Here is an 18,479-nt window from a genome sequence, read left to right as displayed (position 1 = left end):
GCATAGACCTGGCAGCCTGGCCAGAGCTTTGGAGATCCTCCATATTTGCTCCAGCCGTCCAGGAAGTTTAAAACTCAGAGTAAACCCAGCCCAACTAAGGTGAACTCAATCCAATCAAAAGTCTCCAGAATGCAGGGAAGCCCAGGCTCCCCACCCATCTTCATTGACTGCTGGATTTTAAGCCAATCGAAAGCCTCCAGAGGACAGGGAAGCTCAAACCCCCAACAACCCTACCCCAGAGACTACACCAAGAGATCTTCTGTTAAAGCTCCAAGAGGGGAGACTGATAGAAGTCCCCAAAAAACAAAAAAATGAGAGGAACAAGAGCACAGACAAATACGGGGAATAAAGAAGGGGTGAATTTGAGCAAACAACAGAAAAAGAAGAAAGAAACTACAATAGACAGCTACTACTCAGCAAATGGAACAGAGGGGGAGGGATTAGCAAACGACAAACCAGAAATCCCAGCGAATTGGATACAGGCTGTGGAAGAACTCAAAACACAACTAAGAGAGGCTGAAGACAATTGGGAAAGGAACTTAAAAATTAAGATAAGTCATCTGGAAACAGAGGCACTTGAACTGAAACAAGAAAATAGTGTTTTGAAAGCCAAAATCAACCAGCTGGAAAATGAGGCAAAGGAGATGAAAGATGAGGCAAAGGAGATGAAAGACGAGGTAAAGAGGATGAAAGACAATCTTCAAAGAAAATCAGACCGGAAGGAAAAAGACGACCAAAAAGCCAGAGATGAAATCCAATCTTTAAGAACCCGAATAAAACAACTAGAATCAAGTGGCCTCACAAGGCAGCAGGACACTATAAAACAAAAAAAAACAAAAAAAAAAAGAATGAAAAAATTGAGGAAAATGTGAAGCATCTCATTCACAAAACAGACGATTTAGAAAATCGTTCAAGAAGAGACAATTTAAGAATTAGACTAACAGAAGACCACGACAAAAGAAAAAGCCTGGACATAATATTAGAGGAAATTATTCAGGAAAACTGTCCTGAGATCCTAGAACAAGATGGGAAAGTGAAGATTGAAAGAATCCACAGATCACCCCCTGTATTTAATCCCCAACTGACAACACCAAGAAATGTTATGGCGAAATTCAAAAACAATCAGATGAAAGAAAAGATATTACAAGCTGCCAAGAAGAAGCCATTCAGATACCATGGAAACACGGTGAGATTAACACAGGATCTGGCTGCATCCACAGTGAAGGACCAAAAGGCATGGAATACAATATTCTGGAAAGCAAGGGAACTAGGTCTACAACAAGAATAAAATATCCATCAAAACTGACTATATTCTTACAGGGGAAAGTATGGTCATTCAACACAACAGAAGAGTTCCAAGCATTCATAAATAAAAGACCAGACCTGAACAGAAAAATTTGATGTCCAACCACAGAACTCAAGAGAATCATCAAAAGGTAATTTAAAAAGAGGGGGAAAAAAAACAAAACAAAACAAAACAAGAACAAAAATTTTTTAAGAGACTCAATAAGTTAAAATGATATGTATCCATATAAGAAAAGAGGTCATTGGTAACTCTTAAAAACTGTTGCTAACACCTGAGCTGCTAAAAGAATTACACTCAGAGGGAACAGTGACAAACTGTATAGGATGAAAGGACAAGACATAAATAGGTATATAGATTTATGCATGCATAAATACATATACATGTGTATATATGTATATATATACATATATACACATGACTAGAGCTAAAAAAGAGAAGAGATTATGACTAAAAGAAATGGGAAAAGAAACAAATGGGGGTAAATTCATATGTCATAAAAGGGGGAGAACATCGATACACTGGAAGGGTAAAGAGGTTGGAGATAGGAAATATTCAACTCTTACATACTTTGAAACTGACCCAAAGAGGGAAGAACAATTCAATCCATTGGGGAAGAGAATAAATTTGTGCCCTATATGGGAGTAGAAGGGTAAAAAATGGATTGGTAGGGAGGGAAGCAGTACAAGGGAGGGAGAGGGTGGGAGGGTAAATTTTAAAAAGACTACAGGGGAAAATAAGGGAGGAAATAAGAAGGAAGGGGGGTAGAAAAGGAAGTAAAATAAGGGGAGGGGAGGGGGGGAGACTGACTATAAACAAACATTGGTATAGAAGGAAATAGTGAAAGAAGAAAAGGCAGGACCAGGAGTAGAAATCAAAATGCTGGGAAATACACAGCTAGTAATCATAATACTGAATGTGAATGGAATTAACTCATACATAAAAAGCAAGCTAATAGCAGAGTGGATTAGAATCCAAAACCCTACCATATGCTGTCTGCAAGAAACACACATGGGGAAGGTAGATACGCATAGGGTGAAAGTAAGAGTATGGAGCCAAATCTATTGGGCATCAAATGATAAAAAGAAGGCAGGAGTAACAATCATGATATTGGACAAAACCAAAGTAAAAATAATACTAGTTAAAAGAGATAGAGAAGGTAATTACATCCTGATAAAAGGCAATATAGACAATAAGGAAATATCTGTATTCAATATGTATGCACCAAATGGCATAGCATTCAAATTTTTAAAGGAGAAACTAGAGGAGCTGAAGGATGAAATAGATTGAAAAACTATACTAGTGGGAGATCTGAACCTTCCCCTATCTGAACTAGATAAATCAAATCAAAAAATAAATAAGAAAGAGGTGAGAAAAGCAAACAAAATCTTAGAAAAATTAGAGTTAGTAGATATGTGGAGAAAAGTAAATAGGGACAAAAAGGAATACACCTTCTTTTCAGCAGCACATGGTGCATTCACAAAAATTTGACCATGTATTAGGACATAAACACATTGCAAACAAGTGCAAAAGAGCAGAAATAATAAATGCAACCTTCTCAGATCACAATGCAATAAAAATAATAATTAGTAAGGGTACATGGATAGGTAAATCAAAAATTAATTGGAAATTAAACAATATGATTCTCCAAGACCAGCTAGTTAAAGAACAAATTGTAGAAACAATTAATAACTTCATTGAAGAAAATGACATTGGTGAGACATCCTTTCAAAACCTATGGGATGCAGCCAAAGCAGTATTCAGGGGGAAATTTATATCCTTGAGTTCATATATAAACAAATTAAGAAGGGCAGAGTTGGGCATGCAAATTAAAAAACAAGAAAGTGAACATATTAAAAACCCTCAGATGAAGACTAAATTAGAGATCATAAAAATTAAAGGAGAAATTAATAAAATTGAAAGTCAAAGAACTATTTATTTAATAAATAAGACTAGAAGCTGGTACTTTGAAAAAAACAAATAAAATTGACAAAGTACTAGCCAGTCTAATTTAAAAAAAAAAAAGAAAAAAACCAAATTGACAGTATCCAAGATGAAAAGGGAGACCTCCACTCTAATGAAGAGGAAATCAAGCCAATCATTAAAAACTACTATGCCCAATTATATGGCAAAAAATATGGCAATCTAAGTGATATGGATGAATACTTACAAAAAATATAAATTGCCTAGACTAAAAGAAGAAGAAATAAATTACCTAAACAACCCCATATCAGAAAAAGAAATTGAACAAGCCATCAAAGAACTCCCTAAGAAAAAATCCCCAGATCCAGATGGATTCACAAATGAATTCTATCAAACATTCAAAGAACAGCTAACCCCAATACTATACAAACTATTTGACAGAATAAGCCAAGAAGTGGTTCTACCAAATTCTTTTTATGACACAAACATGGTACTGATCCCAAAGCCAGGCAGGTTAAAAACAGAGAAAGAAACTATAGGCCAATCTCCCTAATGAATATAGATGCAAAAATCTTAAATAGGATACTAGCAAAAAGACTCCAGCAAGTGATCAGGATGGTTATCCACTTTAACCAGGTAGGATTTCTACCTGGAATGCAAGGGTACTTCAACATTAGCAAAACCATCCATATAATTGGCCATATTAATAAGCAAACCAACAAAAATCACATGATTATCTCAATAGATATAGAAAATCCTTTGACATAATACAACACCCATTCCTATTGAAAATACTAGAAAGTATAGGAATAGAAAGGCCTTTCCTAAAAATAATAAACAGTATATACCTAAAACCATCAGCAAACATCATCTGCAATGGGGAAAAACTCAAAGCCTTCCCAATAAGATCAGGAGTCAAACAAGGATGCCCATTATCACCTTTATTATTTAATATTTTACTAGAAACACTAGCAATAGGAAATAGAGAAGAAAAAGAAATCGAAGGTATTAAAATTGGCAATGAGGAGACCAAGCTGTCACTCTTTGTAGATGATATGATGATTTACTTAAAGAATCCTAGGGAATCAACCAAAAAGCTATCGAAATAATCAACAACTTTAGCAAAGTTACAGGATACAAAATAAACCCACGTAAGTCATCAGCATTTCTATATATCTCCAACCCACTTCAGCAGCAAGAATTAGAAAGAGAAATTCCATTTAAAGTCACCCGAAACAATATAAAATACTTAGGAATATATATGCTGAGACAAACACAGGAACAATATGAACACAACTACAAAACACTCTCCACACAATTAAAACTAGATCTAAACAATTGGAAAAACAATGATTGCTCATGGGTGGGATGAGCTAACATAATAAAAATGACAATTCTACCCAAACTTGTCTATTTAATGCCATACCCATTGAACTATCAAAAAACTATTTAACTGAATTAGAGAAAACCATAACAAAGTTCATTTGGAAGAATAAAGGATCAAGGATATCCAGGGAAATAATGAAAAAAAAATACAAAGGAAGGTGGCCTTACAGTCCTAGATCTCAAACTATATTATAAAGCAGCGGTCATCAAAACAATTTGGTAGTGGCTAAGAGACAGAAAGGAGGATCAGTGGAATAGACTGTATAGTATATAGAATCGAATAGTAATAGAATAGTAAATGACCTCAGTAAGACAGTCTTTGACAAACCCAAAGACCCCAGCTTTTGGGACAAAAATCCAGTATTTGATAAAAACTGCTGGGAAAACTGGAAGACAGTGTGGGAGAGATTAGATTTGGATCAACACCTCACACCCTACATCAAGATAAACTCAGAATGTGCGAATTACTTGAATATAAAGGAAACTATAAGTAAATTAGGTGAACACAGAATAGTATACATGTCAGACCTTTGGGAAGGGAAAGATTTTAAAACCAAGCAAGACTTAGAAAGAGTCACAAAATGCAAAATAAATAATTTTGACTACATCAAATTAAAAAGGTTTTGTACAAACAAAACCAATGTAACTAAAATTAGAAGGAAAGCAACAAATTGGGAAAGAATCTTCATAACAAAAACCTCTGACAAAGGTCTAATTACTCAAATCTATAAAGAGCTAAACCAGTTGTAGAAAAAATCAAGCCATTCTCCAATTGAAAAATGGGCAAGGGACATGAATAGGCAATTTTCAGTTAAAGAAATCAAGACTATTAATAAGCACATGAAAATGTATTCTAGATCTCTTATAATCAAAAAGATGAAAATCAAAACAATTTTGAGGTATCACCTCACACCTAGCAGATTGTTCAACATGACAGCAAAGGAAAGTAATGAATGCTGGAGTGGATTTGGCAAAGTAGGGACATTAATGCATTGCTGGTGGGGTTGTGAATTGATCCAACCATTCTGGAGTGCAATTTGGAACTATGCCCAAAGGGCGATAAAAGACTGTCTGCCCTTTGATCCAACCATAGCACTGCTGGGTTTGTACCCCAAAGAGATAATAAGGAAAAAGACTTGTACAAGAATTTTCACAGCTGCACTCTTTGTGGTAGCCAAAATTTGGAAAATGAGGGGATGCCCTTCAATTGGGGAATGGCTGAACAAATTGTGGTATATGCTGGTGATGGAATACTATTGTGGTAAAAGGAATAATAAAGTGCAGGAATTCCATGGAGACTGGAATGACCTCTAGGAAGTGATGCAGAGTGAGAGGAGCAGAACCAGGAGAACATTGTACACAGAGACTGACACATTGTGGTACAAGAGAACGTAATGGACTTCTCCAGTAATGGCTTTACAATGTCCCTGAACAACCTGCAGCATTCTACGAGGAAAAAAAAAAACTATCCTCAAGCAGAGGACAAACTGAGGGAGTAAAAATACAGAGGAAAAGCAACTGCTTGACTACAGAGGTTGAGGTGACATGATCGAGGAGAGATGCTAAATGAGCACCCTAATGCAAATACCAACAACAAAGAAATGGGTTCAGAGCAAGGACACATGTGATACCCAGACGAATTTCACATTGGTTAGGGAAGGGGTGGTGGGGGGTTGGAGGGGAGAAAAGAAAATGATCTGTTACCAATGAACAATGTATGAAAATGACCAAATAAAATAATTTTTTAAAAACTAAAAAAAAAAAAAAAAGAGCTGACTCCTTTCCTGGATTTTCTGAAGAGACTAGCCTCAGGAGAGACCTGCCCTCTTGAGGAGGCTCCCTGCATCACCAGGTCCTCAGCTATAAGGGCCTAGACCCCTCCAGCTAAGGACTAACTCTCCCCTGCCTGTTTCTGAGCCAGAGGTTGGAGCAAATTACCTAGTACTTGGGCTAGATATCTTACCCTATCATCTCTCTCACTTTCTAACTTCACTCTTTCTATATTTTGTAATTAAATTATAAATAAATCTCTTTGGAATTAATAAAATTTCTAGTGATGCTCTTTTTAAAAAGGACAATCCAACATTTTATAAATAAAGTCCGTTTCCCCCCTTACATATTAGCTTAAGAGTGGTGATAGTAGTAGTTTGAAAAGGGGTTTATATAAATTATCAGATAGATTACCATCCTCCACACCATGTCCTAACACTTTCCAAATTGTTCAATAACAGAAAAGGAGTTAGTGACACAGGAAGAACAATGGATTGCATTACTGAAATCCTTCAAATCGAATTGAATTTTTGGTCCTCTTTAAACAATTCAATGAAATGGTAACATTGTTAAAACACAAACAAGAAAATAAAAAATCTCCTGAAATGTAAGACAATTGAAAAGAGGTGTTCATTATTTTTTTCAATAAAATATTGTGGTAGGGATGGGGGGATTACTGGATAGGATGAATTTGCTTGATAAATAAGTGAGATTTACAAAAGAAAAATAGTTAAGCTGAAACCTAAAGTAATTGGGTTCAATTCAGAAATATGTTGAGAGAGAAAATTAAGAATATGAATTAACCAAAATATGGTAGATTTTAATTACTTAGAGGCTTGAAAAAAAGAATCCTATGTCAAATTTGATAGGTTATCTAAAAGATTAATTAAAAGAATCTTAGAGAAGCATTTCAGATTCTGGAGACTCCAGAATTGAAATCGAGAAGTTTTATGCCCCTCTGAAGAGGGCCTCAAGTAGCTTTTAAAGAACATCAGGCAATTTTTCTTTAATCTAATAATAGAAGATTTTGATTGGGAGCTAGCACACCCAGCTATGTTAAACTGAGTATATACTGTGATCAGTGTTGTGAGTGTGAGAAAAATAAGGCCTTATGGAGGGGGAGCAGGTGATTAATTACTGTAAGCCTAGGCAAATAGGAAAACTGTGAATTAACCATTCTCAGCATAGTTTGAATTAGTGCCTTAGTTGCTGGAATTTGAACCATTATAAATTGTAAGTTGTTTCAATGTAGATGCCTATAGGGGTTTGAGAACATGGATAACTAAGGCTAAGTGATGGAAGTAATTTCAGCATTTAATGGACTATGGAAATGAAGCTTTGGCAAAGCTGATTAATAACTTATCTGATTAGTATAATTGAGAATACCTGGTCATTATGAAGGCAGTTTGGCATGGGGGCAAAAAAAAAACACTAATATTGAAGTCTTAAGGAAGAGCTGAGTTTGAATTCCAACACAGATTTTGACTAGTTGTGTGATTTTTGGAAAGTCACTTACCCTTTAATAACCTTGGTTTTCTCATCTATAAAACAGGAAGACTAAAAGCCAAACCATGCCTATAAACTATAGAATAACCTAACAAATTGTGGCATATGAATATAACGAATTACATTCTGTAAAATGATGAAAGTGGAAATAAAGAATAACACACTAGATAATGACTAGCAAAGTAGAAGGACACAGAGAGAGAGATTATAACAATTTGTATGGAAAGAATGATAGCAAAACCAATACAATTGTAACTGAATGCTATAAAGTCATAAACAATCAAATGTGACCCTAAAAGTTGTGGAGATAATTTTAGGGTTATGACTTAAAATCTAAATTAGTTAGTCACCAGGGAAAAAAAATCCCAAATAAAATACCCAAGCCAGTCTGGAAATTTATGGTAAGTTTAATTAATATAGAGGGAAGGATTTAAGGAGAAAGGGGGAAGAAGGTATAGGATTTTTCTCCCACCTGGCCTGTGCCAGGGGATTTCAAGATCTCCACCACTAGGTCTCTGAAGAAGATTAGAGACTTCTAAGAGGATAAAGTTGGAAAGTAAAGGAGAAAAAATCGTCCAGAAACTCACCACCAAACTGGACTATAGCTGTAGCCATGCCAAGATGCCGAAAGGCCCAGCACGCTGCCACCAGCCAACTCTCCACTGCCAAAAGGTACCAGAGAGAGGAAGTGAGCCAAATATATAGACCTTTTACTCTTGTGTCCCCTCCTCTAAACGCCCATTCTTTTGTTCTCATCTTCTTTGATTAGATTATATCTTTTGAGTTACTTAACACTTCTTTGTTAAGTTCACCTTTTGTTAGTTACTTGACCTTTTTTTGATTAATTTAACCGTTATAGTTACTTAACACCTTTTTGTATTAAGATCTAAAAAATAGACAGCTTAAAGTTATAGTTTCACTATAAGGTGAGAACTAAGTACCTTCATTGTTCATTCAGGGGATTACTATTTTATCTTCTCCATAAAGTAAGATCTAAGTAGGGTGGAGTAATCTAAATTTCACAAAGGAAAGATATAAGAAGATATCCCACAAACAATTCTTTGCAGAGGTGAAAAACATGGTATAGAACAATGAGTAAAAAAAAAACCATCACTTTTTAAAAATATGTTGATTAGCTATGCTGAACTTATTTTTTTTTCCTCTTTTAAAAATTCTTTATAAAGAATGGGTCTCTGGGAGGAAGTTAGAAGGGACCAAGTGAGAAATCTAGGTAATATTTAAAAACAAATATAACAATACAATTTATTTTTATAAATAATAATTTCATTGGATTATCATAAGGATCAGATGAAATATATGTTTAAAGTACTTTGCAAACCTTAAAGCATAGGGGAGACCAGCCAAGACAGCAGAATAGGAAGAAACAATGGAGCCCATTTTTTAATACACTGTCCCCTACACCATTCTCACACCTACACATAGCTATTCCACAAAGCCTAGAAAAACACCAGACCAAGTCCTAATCAGGAAATCTAAGGGAATATAGCAGTGAATTCAAGGAGGGCACTGAACCAAGCCTTCCAGCACAAGGATTAGCTTGAGGCCCTGGAATGAGCACTATGATAAGACAAGATCTAAGATCCAGCACACAGGATGGTTATGCTATTCAGAGAGCAGAGATGACTGGGAACTGGAATATACATTGCTCATATCCTAGAACCAGGTGGCAAAATCAGGGAAGGTTGGGAAGAGGAATTTTTCCTAGGGGTCCAGGTAATAGGCCAAAGAATGGTTCTGTGCCTGAGATTGTATCTGGAGTGAGGATCAGGAATAAAAGCAGAAAGTAGCTCTGATCCTTGAGCAAAGTCTCAGATCCAGCACCCAACTCAGTATAAAGTTTTCAATTGAATATGCAGAAAAGGGAATTCATACCACGATGTTACATACAGGTCTGTCACTTTGAAATTTCAGTGTTATCTAGCACAGAGATAGTTGAGTTCAGCAGTGTTCTCCTAGACTTCCAACCAGAGGCAAATACACAGTTGTGTTGCTCTGCCTAAAATGAGATAGAAACTAGCAAAATTTAGACCATGAGGGCAACAATCAAGAATAATCCTGGATCAGAAAACTTTGAGTACACTGGAAATTTTTGTGTGCCCTTCCAGAGCTGACTCCGAAATCCCTGAAATATACAGAACTCAATATCCAAAGAAAGTAGCAGCAATATCCAAGATAATACATAAAACAGGTCCAAGCCAGGTCCTCACATTTGGTCCAGAAGAGCATATAAAGGTTCAATCCAAGAAGTAAAGCTTGAAGACTGAGAAAATGGGGAAAAATTGCACCATAAAGACTATTTCAGTGATAGAGATACCCAATACATAAACCCTGAGAAAAAGAGAATGACTCCATAATATCTTACAAGAGAAGCCTTCAAGAAAAACACAGAGCAGAGTGCAAGCATCTCCAATATATAGCAGGAAAATAGGGTCAGACAGACAACCACTGGCCAAACCAGTAACCAGTCATCCAGGAGGAAGTGTCAATCCAACAGCTGGGCAGTCCAGAATTTAGGCAGCCCATTCCCAGAAACATAGCAGAACCCATAACCAGAGAACAAGCCAGGACAGGACCTGAGAAGCAAAATATGTGGAATCTTGAAAGAAGCATACTACCACAGCAATTCATAATACCATTTTGGTGACTGCAGGATCATAAAAAGGAGAGAAGTTGGAGGATTTAATAGAAGGAAACCAAGAAGATACCAAAGCCAACACCTAAGTCCAAACCACCAGAGAACAGTAAATAGGTCAGTTAGGCTGGAATGTCTTCTGACTCCAAATCCAGGGCTATTTCCTCTCAAGCTTTTTTTTTTCCCCCAATCCAGCCTCTAGGTAACTGACTGGAAATTCAGTGGCCCACTGGTCAGTCTTTTAAAGATATTTGCATAAAAAATTACTGCTCTCTAGGTTCATAAATCTTCTTAAGGTCTCTTTGAATGAATTCCCCCTCCTGTCTCTATTACTCCGAATGGAAGACCCTAAAGTCCAGGAAAAAAATTAAAAACATAGGTTGAAAGTTACAGAGGCAGATTTAGCTAATAATAATAGCTGGCATTTATATAACACTTCAAAGTTTGAAAAGTACTTTGGTCCCTACAACCCTATGAAATAGATGGTATTATTAACCTCATGTTATAAGTAAGGAAACTGAGTTTAAAAGGTTAATCAACTTGCCCAGGGTCTCATAGCCAATAAAGTAGATAAGGCAGGAATCAAACTTGGGTCTTCCTAAATCCAAATCTAATGATCTATCTATTGTGCCACCTAGTTGGTAGAGACCGAAGGAGATCACATTTTCTCATCAGGGCTATCTAAAAGTGGAATGTGTTATCTTAGTGAGTTCCCCATCAAAAAAAGAACATTTTGGAGAAAATAAATTACTTTCTGTCAGTCATTTTGACAGGAATTCCTGTCCAGGGAAAAGAATGGATTGAGAAAAATAATATGTCTATATAGTGTCTATTGTGTGCCAGTCACTGGTCATTGGGCTGAGATACAAATATTGTCTTTTTGGTTATAGAATAGACTAGATGACCCTGAGGTCCCTTCCAGCTTAAGATTCTATGATTTAAATAAACGCTTAATCCCATACATAAATCTTGGACCAATTCCTGTAGGGTGAACTCACAGCTTTAGGCTGAATTCCCATTAGACTGAGCTGATGATAGATGTCAGCAGCCTACCCGCCAGCCCAAGGTTCTGTGCTGGGCTTCTGTTCAGCTGCCAAACCTCAGGTGTGAACTTGTTGATGAGAAATAATTAATAAAGTGATTGTTTGATGGTTAAAATATATATACTTGTTTGTATACATACATATATATAAAAGCTATGCAGAAGGTGACAGCAACTATTACAAAAATGGATAATATAGAAATAGGTTTTGAGTAATAATACATGCATAACCCAGTAGAATTGCTTGTCTACCCTGGGAGGGGGGAGAAAAGAGGGGAAGGAGACAACATGAATCAAGTAACCATAGAAAAAATATTTTAAAAAGTAAAATTACATTAAAAAAATAAGAAAGGGACAGGTAGATGGCTCAGTGGATTGAGAGCTAAACCTAGAGATGGGAAGTTCCTGGTTCAAGTCTGTTTTGGTATTCTTCCTAGCTATGTGACCCTGAGCAAGTCACTAAACTCCCATTGCCTAGCCCATACCACTCTTTTGCCTTGGAACCAATAAACAATATTGATTCTAAGATGGAAGGAAAGGGTTTATAAAAGAAGAAAAAAAGCTCTGCAGAATGAGCAGGAGATTGTGTCAATGTCTGACCTATTTGCTGTTGCCCTGTCCTTTTAGCTCTTGCCTGAGTTCTTATTGCTTCCCTTGGTCTTGGAGTTTTCCTTCAGCCTGACCCATAATTATTGCAGTTACTTTCTGATTTTCTAACACTCTATTGCTACTTGATCATTACTGACTATTCTTTCAGAATCTTACATAAGCCCCAGCAGATAAATCAGCAAGAGAGAACAAAGATTCTGACACTGAGATAGCAGTTCTTCTTCCATAAACCAGAACTCTCTCTACACCCTCCCTAAACTCCTCCATACAAATACATTGCCTTAAGACAAGTCCATAGAGAAAGAGGAACAAAAAATTCCCTAGAAAACTTCAAATATTCCTAAAGGATGAATTTCTCCTTTTAGACATGTATATGGAAGACTTGTGAGTCAATGAGGGATTTCTCATGCTATCCTCAAGTCACAGGGCCTTGGCATCATAGGGTCTTGATGGCAGAGAGGGTTTTACCGCAGAGGTGATTCATCTGATTAGCTTTGAGCTACTTAAGCTAAAAGCAAGGATATTTCAACTCAGTTCTCTTGACTTAAAATTCAATGATTTTCCTAATCTACCACAGCTCTCTCCCAGTCCTTTGTTGTTATATACACCAAAATGCAATCAAGGTACTATGGTAGCAGTTTCCTAGATGCTCTGAATTTAGCCTAACTCTGCACCACTGAAATACTATGAATGTACTCACCTCTGTTCCCCTAAACGTTTCCCAGATATCTTTCAAGTTTACTCTCAAAGCCTTAGTTTCTAAGTCCTCCCGAGTCTATATCCACCTAGGCTTTCATTTCTGTCTGTTACATTGCTTATATTAGAAAGCTTATGTGATATTGTTTTTTGAATACTCTTGATAGAAAAATCTTAATACTCTTCTGAATGTTCTTTTTTCACATTATTTACTTAATTAACTGATTTAGAATATTCTTCCATGGCTACATGATTCATGTTCTTTCCCTCCTCTCCTACCTCCCCACTTCTGGAGCTGATGAGCAATTCCTCTGGGTTTTACATGTAACATTGTTCAAAACTTATTTCCATATTATGAATATTTGCAATAGAGTGATCATTTAGAGACCACATCCCTAGTCATATCCCCACTGAATAATGTGATCAATCATATGTTTTCCCACAGAACTTTCTCTGGATGTGGATCTTTCTAATAAGTCCCTCAGAATTGTCCTGGATCATTGCATTGCTGCTAGTAGAGAAGTTCATTATGTTTGATTGTGCCACAGTGTATCAGTCTCTGTGTACAATGTTATCCTGGATTTGGAATTATGCCCATAGGGCTTTAAAAGACTGCCTGCCCTTTGATCCAGACATACTACAATATGTGTACAAAAATATTCATAGCCAAGCTTTGTGTGGTGGCAAAAAACTGGAAAATGAGGGGGTGTCTATCAATTGGGGAATGGCTGAACAAACTGTGGCATCTTATGATGATTGGAATACTATTATGCTAAAAGAAATAATGAACTGGAACAATTCCATGTGAACTGAAAAGACCTCCAGGAATTGATGCAGAGTGAATGCTCTTTTGAATCTGTATGAGCATGGGCAAGAGAATTAACTTTTCTGCCTTCTCCCTGAAATCTCCTTATCTGTCAAATGGGGAGTGGAGGGTGGAGGAAGATTTGAACAAGATGATCATAAAAATTCAATTTCAGTTCTTGATGTGTGATCTTGTAGATTATTTGATCTTGAATGGAAAAATAATTGTAATATTTGGGTGTCTGACACTGAAAATTGTCTGATAACAGTCATGTTGTCATTGAGTTGTTTCAGTTGGGTCTGACTCTTTGTGACCTCATTTGGGTCTTAACTTGAATCTTAACAAGGAGTTATTTTAATGACTTGTGTTTGGCCTTGATTTTTTTTAGTTACATGTAAAAATTTTTATCATTTTTTTAATTTTGAATTCCAAATTGTCCTCCTCTCTGTTCTCCCCCTTCATTGAGAAGACAAGCAATTTGATATAGCTCATGTATGTTCAGTCATGCAAAACATTTCCATACGAATCATGTTGTGAAAGAAAACATTCACTCTCCATCAAAAAGAAAAGAAAAAGTTGTTTTAAGTATGTCTCAGTCTTCATTCAGACACCATCATGTCTTCTCTGAAGGCAGATGCCATTTTTAATCATGAATTCTTTGTAATTGCATTGTTGAGAATAACTAAGCCCTTCACAGTTGATCATGATACAATATTGCCTTTGCTATGTACAATGTTATCCTGGTTCTGCTCACTCCACTTTTGTTTATCTAACTCTTTCTAGGTTTTCTGAAAGAATCCTTCTCATTACTTCTTATAGCACAATAATATTCCATCATATCCATGTACCACAGCCATGCTCCAATTGATACTATTCTGCTTTATTGACATTATATGCTTGCAACAATATATCTTTATATGTTCCAATGCTAATCCTTAGCACATATCTGTCTCTCTAGCCTCCAAACTATGATCGCCAGCCACACGTTTTGGTGCCAAAAATCTTAAAACTACCTCCAGTAAGCTTCATGGGGTTATTCTTATGATTCATGATCTATGATTTAGAGAATTAATTCATTTATTTAATAATTTAGTAATTACCCATGTGCCTATGAGGCATCTATGATGAATGAGGATCACACATTTAGAACTGGTTCTGAGCTAGTTATTCTTTCAGATTGCTTTAATCATTTTATAAACTATGACATCAAATCTCTGACTTTGTTTTGCCAGATTTTTTTCAAGTCATCACAGAGATGCCTGATATATTAAACTGTCATTCTCTGGAATCTTATTGAAAGCAATGCTATTAAAATGGATAGAAGACAAAATCTGATGTGGCCCAAGAATGGCATCATGGAGAAATTACAATCACTATTGATAACCATGAAAATTATCCTTTTTTAATAAGGCTGACTTAAAGGAGATATTCTCATATTTTGAACTAGTCATTAATATCCTAATCCCTGTGGCAGAAATGATCTAGATCAGTGAGTGGAACCCTTTTAGAGACTTCATGTCATGCCCCAGTCCTCACCTAGGGCTGGCTGCCCCATATCCCCCTTTATACCACCCAGGGGATGGAGGAAGTACTCCTATTGGGCTGCTGGGGAAAGGGGTGAGTGAAGTGAGAAATGTCTTCAGCAAGTTTAGAGGGGGAGAGGAGTGACCCAAGCACTCTGCTCCCCAAATCTCTGTCACCTGTGAACCACCCATCTTATGCCAGATAGGGAAGGGAGAAAGTGCTCCCAATGGGCTGCTGGGCAGAGGGGTGGGTGATATGAACATCAGGCACCATGGAGAGGGGGAAGGAAGCAGCTCCAACTGAGTCTCTCTGCCTTTCTAGCAACAAATTCTGGGGAGGGGGGATGCATGTACCCTCAGAGAATGACCTGCATGCCATCTTAGGTATGGGTACAATAGTTTTGTCATCATAGATCTAGAGTCACTTTAAACTGTAGAATTGTCTTTTGTTTAGTTTTGAGTATGGAGATAACAGAAAACTTTTTGATTAGCCATCATGGGCAGATTCATATTACAAAGGATAGTCAATTAACTTCTGAATTTGAAGTATCAGCAGAGAGAGTGGTAGAATGAATATGATATCTTGGCCCAATTCATCTGTAGCAGGAAAAAATGTTTTACTGTTAAGGAAACTCATTCTCAGTTAAGTGGCATGCAAGGTTACCACAAACACAGTGGTCCCTCCCCACTTTTTCCTCATAGGAAGCAATTTAGTCACTGTCTTCAGAGGAAAGTAAACAGGTATGCCAAAGTCTTTTTCCCAGGTCCTGACTGACATCTCATGGTCTTCTGCCTAAATATTAGTTATTTTTCCCTAAAAATATTACATTGCCTTTGCATACTTTCAGCTTTCCCTTTCTGTGTTGACTCGCATAGATCTTGTAGAACTTCCTGTCATGTTTCCCATATTGGTTTAGCATTTTCAAATGCAGAGGAATCCATGTTTTTTAGGAACTTGACAATTAAACTATTCATTCCCTCTCCAAATCCCTTGTAAATAAACTAGCAGATAAAACTAGTCTACGATCTGGCAGAGTCTCTTTGAACACATCTCCATAAGTCTAGCCCTTTAGAATTAATATCTTGTGTTAGCATAATATAATCATAAAGCATTGGCAACTACAATATCAAAAGAATTGAAGTTACAAATAACCCAAAAGATAATATAGAAAGGCAATAGGTGTCAGTAGGCTGTTGATTTTCAGTACCATAATACACCTTTGACCCATTGTTTCATGGGCTCAATATTCAGTGGGGATGCAATGAAAGGATACGCAGAAGCTCCTTTGAGATGTGGTTCCTCTCTACATTCACTTATTTTAGAAATGTTACAAATTCATCTTTATTTCCTAGCAATAGAGCTGAAAGGGTCCTTAGAGTCACATGTATATATATATACAGGTGTGTATAATCTGTCAATATATACATACTTAGAGGTAATTTAATCTATATATGCATAATATATAGCTATAAATATAATAATATCTAAAGGATTCATATCTATAAGTAGAACAAAATAGACAGATTTATACTATCTATTAATTATATTTAGAGAATCTTTATATAAGATATATATTCTACTTCCATAAATTTAGTAATTGAAACAAATCTTCACATGGATTAATTAATGGGTTTTACAAGGGAAAAAAAAAAGATCACCACCAAAGTGTGTCAAAATTGGTTGTATTGTTCCTATTTGGCTTTAAGTGGCTAATTCTCCTATTCTGTTCTCAGGGAAATAGTTCAAGGATATATATGATTTTGCCTGTGTGGATACTCCTGCCAGAAATGAATGCCGTTAGGAGCCCAGAGACATCTTGGTAGGCAGACTGTGTGGTTTACTGTGACTGGAAAAAAATTCTTCATCTTCATCAAAAAATTCAGTGCCTGAGGCTTTCTGATATTAGGTAACATGGTCCTGGGTGGAGGTAAATGGAAACTATAGACACAACAAGCTTGTAGACCTTGGAGAAACAAGGTCACACCTTGGCATGTGATATTTCCTAAGTGCTTTTGAGAAAGAGAGAGACTTTGAGTGCTAGGGACAGAGAAAGAACCTAAGAGGGAAAAAAAAATATGTGAGACAGAGAAACAAGAACAGAGAAACAGAGAAAAGCAAAGAGAAATACAGAAACCATGACAGAAAAATATGGATTTTATGTGCATCATAAAAAGAAAGCTTTAGCATAAAATTGAGGTAATATTCTTTGGGGAAAAATGAAAAGAAAAAGGATACTTAATTGCAATAATGAAGCATTGTGGGAATTTCATAAAAATGAAGACCCAAAAGCATGTAAAGATTCCAGAGTATGCAGTAGTTTCTAGCAGTAGTAAGAGCAGCAGCAGCAGTAGCAGTAGTAGTAGTAGTAGTAGTAGTAGCAATAGTAGTAGTAATAATGATAGTCATTATTCACTCCTCCTCCTCTTCCTCCTTCTCTTCCTCCTTTCTTCCCCTTCTCTTTCTCCTTCTTACCTTTCTTCTCCTTCTCTCTCTCCTTCTCATGTAACAGATGAGGAAATTGAGGTATAGAGACATTAAGTGATGTGCTTATGTTCACACAAATATCAGAAGCAGAATTTGAACTCAGGTCTTGCTGGCAAAGTCCAGCATCTATAGTATGTTGCTTCTCAGTAATAATGAGTCAGTTAGAAAGTGAAAGCAGAATTATCACAAACACACACAAAAATAGCAAAGGCGAGATAGTAACTTGTTGTTAAAATTAAACAACTCCACATATCATGGATAAAATATTATTAATGAGTCTCCAATATATTCTATTCATTCTTCAAAACTTCATCTTAGATCATAAGGGAAAAGACTTGTACAAAAATATTCATAGCTGCACTCTTTGTGGTGGCCAAAAATTGGAAAATGAGGGGATGCCCTTCAATTGGGGAATGGCTGAACAAATTGTGGTATTTGTTGGTGATGGAATACTATTGTGCTCAAAGGAAAAATAAAGTGGAGGAATTCCATGTGAAGTGGAATGACCTCCAGGAAGTGATGCAGAGTGAGAGGAGCAGAACCAGGAGAACATTGTACACAGAGACTGATAACACTGTGGTACAATTGAATGCAATGTTCCAGGACAATTCTGAGAGACCGATGAGAAAGAATGCTATCCATATCCAGAGGAAGAACTATGGGAATAGAAAAACAACTGCTTGATCATATAGGTCGATGGGGATGTGATTGGGGATATAGACTTTAAATGATCACCCTATTACAAATATCAATACTATGGAAAGAGGTCTTGATCAGT

This window comes from Monodelphis domestica, chromosome 2, assembly GCF_027887165.1.
Source record: "Monodelphis domestica isolate mMonDom1 chromosome 2, mMonDom1.pri, whole genome shotgun sequence".
Classification (NCBI taxonomy): Eukaryota; Metazoa; Chordata; class Mammalia; order Didelphimorphia; family Didelphidae; genus Monodelphis; species Monodelphis domestica.
The sequence above is the reverse complement of the archived record's forward strand: the minus strand, read 5'-3'. Positions refer to the sequence as shown.